Raw genomic sequence first — 8,968 nt, forward strand, 5'->3', positions numbered from 1 at the left:
AAGATGATCATAGAATGAAGCCTTGATACGAGAAACAAGGAACAATTAGCCCGTGCCGCTCCCTGGTCCAAACTAGACCACTCTTTTGTATCCCTCCATTCCCACTCCGGTCATATAGCTGTCTAGATAAGTCTTAAACGTTCCCAGTGTGTCCGCCTCCACCACCTTGCCCGGCAACACATTCCAGGCCCCCACGACCCTCTGTGTGAAATATGTCCTTCTGATATCTGTGTTAAACCTCCCCCCCTTCAAAGAACAAAGAACAGTACAGCACAGGAAACAGGCCTTCGGCCCTCCAAGCCTGTGCCGCTCCTTGGTCCAACTAGACCAATCGTTTGTATCCCTCCATTCCCAGGCTGCTCATGTGACTATCCAGGTAAGTCTTAAACTATGTCAGCGTGCCTGCCTCCACCACCCTACTTGGCAGCGCATTCCAGGCCCCCACCACCCTCTGTGTAAAAAACGTCCCTCTGATGTCTGAGTTATACTTCGCCCCTCTCAGCTTGAGCCCGTGACCCCTCGTGATCGTCACCTCCGACCTGGGAAAAAGCTTCCCACTGTTCACCCTATCTATACCCTTCATAATCTTGTACACCTCTATTAGATCTCCCCTCATTCTCCGTCTTTCCAAGGAGAACAACCCCAGTCTACCCAATCTCTCCTCATAGCTAAGACCCTCCATACCAGGCAACATCCTGGTAAACCTTCTCTGCACTCTCTCCAATGCCTCCACGTCCTTCTGGTAGTGCGGCGACCAGAACTGGACGCAGTACTCCAAATGCGGCCTAACCAGCGTTCTATACAGCTGCATCATCAGACTCCAGCTTTTATACTCTATACCCCGTCCTATAAAGGCAAGCATACCATATGCCTTCTTCACCACCTTCTCCACCTGTGTTGCCACCTTCAAGGATTTGTGGACTTGCACACCTAGGTCCCTCTGTGTTTCTATACTCCTGATGACTCTGCCATTTATTGCATAACTCCTCCCTACATTATTTCTTCCAAAATGCATCACTTCGCATTTATCCGGATTAAATTCCATCTGCCACCTCTCCGCCCAATTTTCCAGCCTATCTATATCCTGCTGTATTGCCCGACAATGCTCTTCGCTATCCGCAATTCCAGCCATCTTTGTGTCATCCGCAAACTTGCTGATTACACCAGTTACACCTTCTTCCAAATCATTTATATATATCACAAATAGCAGAGGTCCCAGTACAGAGCCCTGCGGAACACCACTGGTCACAGACCTCCAGCCGGAAAAAGACCCTTCGACCACTACCCTCTGTCTCCTATGGCCAAGCCAGTTCTCCACCCATCGAGCCACTTCTCCTTGTATCCCATGAGCCTTAACCTTCTTAACCAACCTGCCATGTGGGACTTTGTCAAATGCCTTACTGAAATCCATATAGACGACATCCACGGCCCTTCCTTCATCAACCGTTTTTGTCACTTCCTCAAAAAACTCCACCAAATTTGTAAGGCACGACCTCCCTCTTACAAAACCATGCTGTCTGTCACTAATGAGATTGTTCTGTTCTAAATGCACATACATCATGTCTCTAAGAATCCTCTCCAACAACTTCCCTACCACGGACGTCAAGCTCACCGGCCTATAATTTCCTGGGTTATCCCTGCTACCCTTCTTAAACAACGGGACCACATTCGCTATCCTCCAATCCTCAGGGACCTCACCCGTGTCCAAAGAAGCGACAAAGATTTCCGTCAGAGGCCCAGCAATTTCCTAAGGTATCCTGTCCATCCCGGCTCACAGGATTCTCAGTGGCCTCTAACTCGGGGTTTGTACAACTGCAGCATAACATCTGCATCCCGATACTCCAGCCCTTTCGATATGAAGGGCAGCATTCCTTTGGCCTTCTGGACTATTTCTGCTCCTGTTTGTGGCATTTTAAGGAGCTCTGCACCTGAACCCCCAAATCTTACCCACTGACCTGCTGCTCCGGTTCCCACCCTCCTGCCTGATTCCTCTGGGAGCCGATGAGATCCATCTGTGTGATTCCTCCCTCAGCCGAACAGCTGGTTCAGTGTGATTCCTCCCTCAGCCGAACAGCTGGTTCAGTGTGATTCCTCCCTCAGCCGAACAGCTGGTTCTGTGTGATTCCTCCCTCAGCCGAACAGCTGGTTCTGTGTGATTCCTCCCTCAGTCGATGAGCTGGTTCTGTGTGATGCCTCCCACAGCCGATGAGCGACGCCTCCCTCACGCCCCTGTTGAGGCCTGGGCCCCGCCCCTAGGTGACTGCGCAGGCGCCAGTGCCGGATGCCGGCTTTTTACTCCTGTGATTGCCTGATGACGACACAGAGCCGCAGCCTGATGACGACACAAACCCCGCCCACTGACCATGGCTAGGCCCCGCCTACTGCTGACTGCAGGCCACGCCTCCTGATGACGACTCAGACCACTGGATGCCGCAGCTTCCGTGGGGTTGGTGGCAAGGGTGGGTTTAAGGCCCCGCCCATGTTTCCGCGCTGCGCATGCGGCCCTCCATGCACGGACTGCGCACGCGCCCCTTCTTCTCCCGCACTCCGCATGCGCATCCTGCCATTCCAGCTCAGCTGTCCAATAGAAAGAACAATATTTCCAAAGGAGCAACATTAATGGCAGCAGAAAATATTGGGATGTTTTTACAATGCAGCAAAGGACCAGGAACAAGGATTCAAAGGGGAAAGTGTCCAATTAGAGAAATCTCTCAGCAATTAGAAACACTCACAGTAAAAGCTTCAACAAGTCTATTAAACAGGAAGAGAGGAGACAAAAGCAATGTGTGTTAGAGGGAGAGAGTGGGGAATTCATCATGGCAAACAAGGAGATTGAAAAGATTCTGAAAAAGTGTTTCCTAGCAACCGGCACAGGAGAAGAAACAACAAAATCACAAGAATAGTCAAAAGAAATGAAAGTCAGCAACTTAAAGTGAACCCCATCACCAACCCCTCGATTTGATGGGAACTCCACAGCTAATGGTGTCCCTACCTTTTCCTGCACCCCCTGCCTTCAGGCAGATGAACTCCAAACGTTGTCTCTATTCCCTCCCCACAGATACTGTCAGACCCGCTGAGACTTCCAGCATTTTCTGTTTGTGTTTCAGATTCCAGCATCCACACTCATTTCCTTTTATCTTCATCAATAAATTATAACTTTCACCCAGCTTTTTTGTTGATGCCGTGGTTTATTTGGTAAAAGCGCTTGCCTGGTAAAGAGGAGATTCTGAGAACTCAGCGGTGCCTTGATCTGTGTTCCAAACTGGACTTTGTGTTTATCCACCGAATGTGCGAGGAATGAGCGGGTTCTCTCATGAGGTTGGATTGGACAGACTGGGCTTCTTTCAGCTGGAGTTTAGGAAAGTGAAGGGGTGACTGGATTAAAGTTTCTAAGACCTCTTCGCACCGATCTCTTTCAAATTATACTTTCCCGTCACACAGTTCTCGAGCAGGAAAAGAAGCCCAGAGGCCCATTTTGTCTGCTCCGGCCATCAAACACCTATTAAAATGGATGAATGTTGCTGCCGGCGACTCTTGGAATTGTCAATCGCGTGTGAGGAATTTGTTAAAGGACATCCTACCCAGGGATCGAACCCGGGACCCTGAGGCGGCACGGTAGCACAGTGGTTAGCACTGCTGCTTCACAGCTCCAGGGACCTGGGTTCGATTCCCGGCTCGGGTCGCTGTCTGTGTGGAGTTTGCACATTCTCCTCGTGTCTGCGTGGGTTTCCTCCGGGTGCTCCGGTTTCCTCCCACAGTCCAAAGATGTGCGGGTTAGGTTGATTGACCAGGTTAAAAATTGTCCCGTAGAGTCCTGGGATGCGGAGGTTAGAGGGATTAGCGGGTAAAATGTGTGGGGGTAGGGCCTGGGTGGGATTATGGTCGGTGCAGACTCGATGGGCCGAATGGCCTCCTTCTGCACTGTAGGGTTTCTATGTTTCTATCTGTTCATCTATTTTGAAACACATCTCAAACAATTGCGTTCAGGGCGGAAGAAAAGCAAAACCCAAACAGTGACTTGACCCCTGGACCCTCAAATTAGAATTCCAATGCTTTTCTGACTGTACTATCCAAGCTTCCCAGCATGTATGTTTTTCCTGCCTTGAGCTAGCTGACTTTCACAGTGAGCTCGAGCGCAAACTATGAGAGGGAGTTGATTTTAATGGGGGTGGGGAAGTGTGATATTATCCACTTTGAGATCAAGATGATTATTTGTTGTAACTTTCTAAATATCCAAAAGTCAAATCGTTTTGAGCATTTCATCATTTGGAAGAACCAGGACCTCATGAAATCACCCACTTTAGATCCTCTCTCATTCCTATTATGAGTTCAACAGTAAGTCAACTGTTTGTGTTGAAGTCATGTTGGAGTTGTATAGAACTGTGGTGAGACCACAGCTGGAGCACTGTGTGCAGTTCTGGTCACCACATTTTAGGAAGGATGTGATTGCACTGGAGAGGGTGCAGAGAAGATTCACCAGGATGCTGCCTGGGACGGAGCATTGAAGTTATGAAGAGAGGTTGCGGAAGCTTGGATTATTTTCGTTGGAGCAGAGAAGACTGAGGGGCGACCTGATTGAGGTGGACAAGATTATGAGGGGCACGGACAGAGTGGATAAGGAGCAGTTGTTCCCCAGATGTGAAGGGTCAGTGTTCAATTCTTTGGTCTTCAGCTGTTTTATACAACTCCATCATAGCCAATCTGCTCTGATATTCTATGTCTTGGCTATAAAGACAAGTGTCCCTTGAGCTGAGTTCGCCACCTTATTATCTATCTTTCTACTTTCAGGGATATCTGGACAAGAACCCAAGTCTCTCAGGTCCTCTGCATTTGTTAGCATCTGACTATTCAAAGGACAAGTCACTGTGAAAGAACAGCGAGTTCAAGGCAGTTCCATTGCTCTCTGGGTATAGGAACAAAATACCACTGGCTCCACTGGTCTTCGAACCCAGGACCTTCTGCGTGTAAGGCAGACGTGATAACCACTACACTATGGAGCCACATGACTGTGAATGTAAATGAGCTGGAGGCAGTTCAGGGCCGGGGGGGTGGCGGTGGGTAGTTAATGGATTGCTCCCTGGAATGAGCGGGTTTTCTCATGAGGTTGGGTTGGACAGACTGGGCTTCTTTCAGCTGGAGTTTAGGAAAGTGAAGGGGTGACTGGATTAAAGTTTCTAAGATGCTGAACGGTCTTGGGAAGGTGGAGGTGGAAAAGATGTTTCCTCTTGTGGGTGAGGCCAAAACAAGGGGGCGCTGTTTGAACATTAGGGGGCGCCCTTTTAGGACAAGAGATGATTAGATTTGTTTTCTCTCAGAGGCTTGTGCCACTTTTAAACTCTGCCTCAGAAGGTGCTGGAGGACGGGGTCACTGAATATTTTCCTGGCGGAGGGAGTTCGATATTTGTTGAGTGAGAGAATTAAAGATTATCGGGGAGGGGGAGGGGAATATGGAGAATGTGGAAGCCAACAGAAAGAGATCAGCCATGGCCTTAGTAAATAGTGAAGCAGCTCGAAGGACCAGATGGTTTCAGGTTGCAGCATCCACAGGATTTTCCTTTTAATTTTATGACAAATTATAACATTTGTTTTCTGTAGGTGCCGTGGCTTAGTTGGTTAAAGTACCTGTCTAGTAAACAGGAGATCGTGAGTTCAAATCTCAGCGGTACCTTTGTGCATGTTGCATTTTGCAACTCTGAGAAATTCACTCTTGGGTCAGTACTGAGGGAGTGTCAGAGTGTCAGGGCTGCACTATCAGAAGGTCAGTCCTGAGGGAGTGCTGCACTGTCAGAGGGTCAGTACTGAGTGCGGCACTGTCAGAGGGTCAGTACTGAGGGAGTGCTGTACTGTCAGAGGGTCAGTACTGAGGGAGTGCGGCACTGTCAGAGGGTCAGTACTGAGGGAGTGCTGTACTGTCAGAGGGGCAGTCTTGAGTGAGTGCCGCACTGTCAGAGGGTCAGTGCTGAGGGAGTGCCACACTGTCAGAGGGTCAGTGCTGAGGGAGTGGTGTACTGTCGGAGGGTCAGTCTTGAGTGAGTGCCGCACTGTCAGAGGTTCAGTCCTGAGGGAGTGGTGTACTGTCGGAGGGTCAGTACTGAGGGAGTGCTGCACTGTCAGAGGGTCAGTCTTGAGTGAGTGCCGCACTGTCAGAGGTTCAGTCCTGAGGGAGTGGTGTACTGTCGGAGGGTCAGTACTGAGGGAGTGCTGCACTGTCAGAGGGTCAGTGCTGAGGGAGTGCTCCAGAGGGTCAGTGCTGAGGGAGTGCGTCCAGAATTGGTCGCAGTATTCCAAATGTGGCCTAACCAACGTTCTATACAGCTGCAACATCATATGCCACCTGTTATATTCTATGCCCTGTCCAATAAAGGCAAGCATGCCATATGCCTTCTTCACCACCCTCTCCACCTGTGCTGCCACCTTTAAGGATCTGTGGACTTGTACACCCAGGTCCCTCTGTGTGTCTATACTCCTGATGGTTCTGCCATTTATTGTATAGCTCCCCCTTACATTAGATCTACCGAAATGCATCACTTTGCATTTATCTGGATTAAATTCCATCTGCCATTTCTCCGCCCAATGATCCAGCCTATCTATACCCTGCTGTATTCTCTGACAATGTTCATCACTATCCCCAACTCCAGCAATCTTTGTGTCGTCCGCAAACTTACTAATCAGACCAGCTACATCTTCCTCCAAATCATTTATATATATCTCACAAACAGCAGAGGTCCCAGTACAGAGCCCTGCGGAACACCACGAGTCACAGACCTCCAACCGGAAAAAGACCCCTCCTCTGCTACCCTCTGTCTTCTATGGCTAAGCCAGTTCTCCACCCATCTAGCTAGCTCACCTTTTATCCCGTGCGATTTAACCCCAGGGTTAAACTCCATTTGCCATTTTTCAGCCCAGCTCTGCATCCTATCTATATCTCTTTGCAGCCTACAACAGCCCTCCACCTCATCCACTACTCCACCAATCTTGGTGTCATCAGCAAATTTACTGATCCACCCTTCAGCCCCCTCCTCCAAGTCATTTATAAAAATTACAAAGAGCAGAGGACCAAGCACTGATCCCTGTGGCACTCCGCTGGTAACCGGTTTCCAGTCCGAAAATTTTCCATCCACCACCACCCTCTGTCTTCTGTTAGAAAACCAGTTACCTATCCAATCGGCCAAATTTCCCTCTATCCCACACATCCTTACTTTCTTCATAAGCCGACCGTGGGGGACTTTATCAAACGCCTTACTAAAATCCATGTATATGACATCAACTGCACTACCTTCATCTACACACTTAGTTACCTCCTCAAAAAATTCTATCAAATTTGTGAGGCAAGACTTGCCCTTCACAAATCCGTGCTGACTATCCCGGATTAAACTGCATCTTTCTAAATGGTCGTAAATCCTATCCCTGAGGACCTTTTCCATCAACTTACCAACCACCGAACTAAGACTAACCGGCCTATAATTACCAGGGTCATTTCTATTCCCTTTCTTAAACAGAGGAACCACATTCGCCATTCTCCAGTCCTCTGGCACCACCCCGGTGGACAGTGAGGACCCAAAGATCAATGCCAAAGGCTCTGCTATCTCATCCCTTGCCTCCCAAAGAATCCTAGGATATATTTCATCAGGCCCAGGGGACTTATCAACTTTCAGTTTATTCAAAATTGCTAGTACATCTTCCCTCCGAACATCTACTTCCTCCAGCCTATCAGCCTGTGACACCTTCTCTTCCTCAAAAACATGGCCCCTCTCCTTAGTGAACACCGAAGAAAATTATTTATTCATCACCTCTCCTATCTCTTCTGACTCCATGCACAAGTTCCCACTGCCGTCCTTGATCGGCCCCAGCCGCACCCTGGTCATTCTTTTATTCCTCACATAAGAGTAAAAAGCCTTGGGGTTTTCCTTGATCCGACCCACCAAGGACTTCTCATGCCCCCTCCTAGCTCTCCTAAGCCCCTCTTTCAGCTCATTTCTTGCTAACTTGTAACCCTCCATCGAGCCAACTGAACCTTGTTTTCTCAACCTTACATATGCTTCCTTCTTCCTCTTGACAAGACATTCCACCTCTTTTGTGAACCATGGTTCCCTCACTCGGCCATTTCCTCTCTGCCTGGCAGGGACATACCTATCAAGGACACGCAGTATTTGTTCCTTGAAAAAGTTCCACTTATCATTAGTGCCTTTGCCTGACAATTTTTGTTCCCATCCTATGCTTCCTAATTCCCGCTTGATTGCATCATAATTACCTCTCCCCCAATTGTAAACTATGCCCTGCTGTATGGCCCTCTCCCTCTCCATTGCAATAACAAAAGACACCGAATTGTGGTCACTATCTCCAAAGTGCTCTCCCACAACCAAATCTAACACTTGGCCCGGCTCATTTCCCATTACCAAATCCAATGTGGCCCCACCTCTTGTCGGCTTATCCACATTTTGTGTCACCCCTCCTGCACACACTGCACAAAAACTGCCCCATCCGAACTATTCGACCTATAAAGGTTCCAATCAATATTAGGAAGGTTAAAGTCCCCCATGACAACTACCCTGTGACCTCCACACCTATCCATAATCTGCTCAGCAATTTCTTGCTCCACATCTCTATTACTATTTGGGGGCCTATAGTAAACTCCCAACAACGTGACCGCTCCTTTCCTATTCCTAACCTCAGCCCATATTACCTCTGTAGGCAGATCCCCTTAGAAATGCCTTTCTGCAGCCGTTACACCTTCCTTGATTAACAGTGCCACTCCTCCACCTCTTTTACCAGCTACCCTACACTTACTGAAACATCCATACCCCGGAACTTCCAACAACCATTCCTGTCCTTGTTCTACCCATGTCTCCCTAATGGCCACAACATTGTAGTCCCAAGTGCCAATCCACGCCCCAAGTTCATCTACCTTGTTCCGGATGCTCCTTGCATTGAAGTAGACACACTTCAACCCACCTTCTTGTCAGCTGGT

The 8,968-nt window shown here is 48.7% G+C and overlaps 2 non-coding genes across 2 annotated transcripts; one reads left to right on the forward strand and one right to left on the reverse strand.

The window, feature by feature from the left end:
* Positions 1-4,927: 4,927 nt before the first annotated feature.
* trnav-uac (transfer RNA valine (anticodon UAC)) lies at positions 4,928-5,000 on the reverse strand. Its single transcript has one exon. It is a non-coding gene; the product is annotated as a tRNA-Val (tRNA).
* A 594-nt stretch (positions 5,001-5,594) lies between these two features.
* Positions 5,595-5,668, forward strand: trnat-agu (transfer RNA threonine (anticodon AGU)). Its single transcript has one exon. It is a non-coding gene; the product is annotated as a tRNA-Thr (tRNA).
* Positions 5,669-8,968: the final 3,300 nt, after the last annotated feature.

This window comes from Mustelus asterias, chromosome 16, assembly GCF_964213995.1.
Source record: "Mustelus asterias chromosome 16, sMusAst1.hap1.1, whole genome shotgun sequence".
Classification (NCBI taxonomy): Eukaryota; Metazoa; Chordata; class Chondrichthyes; order Carcharhiniformes; family Triakidae; genus Mustelus; species Mustelus asterias.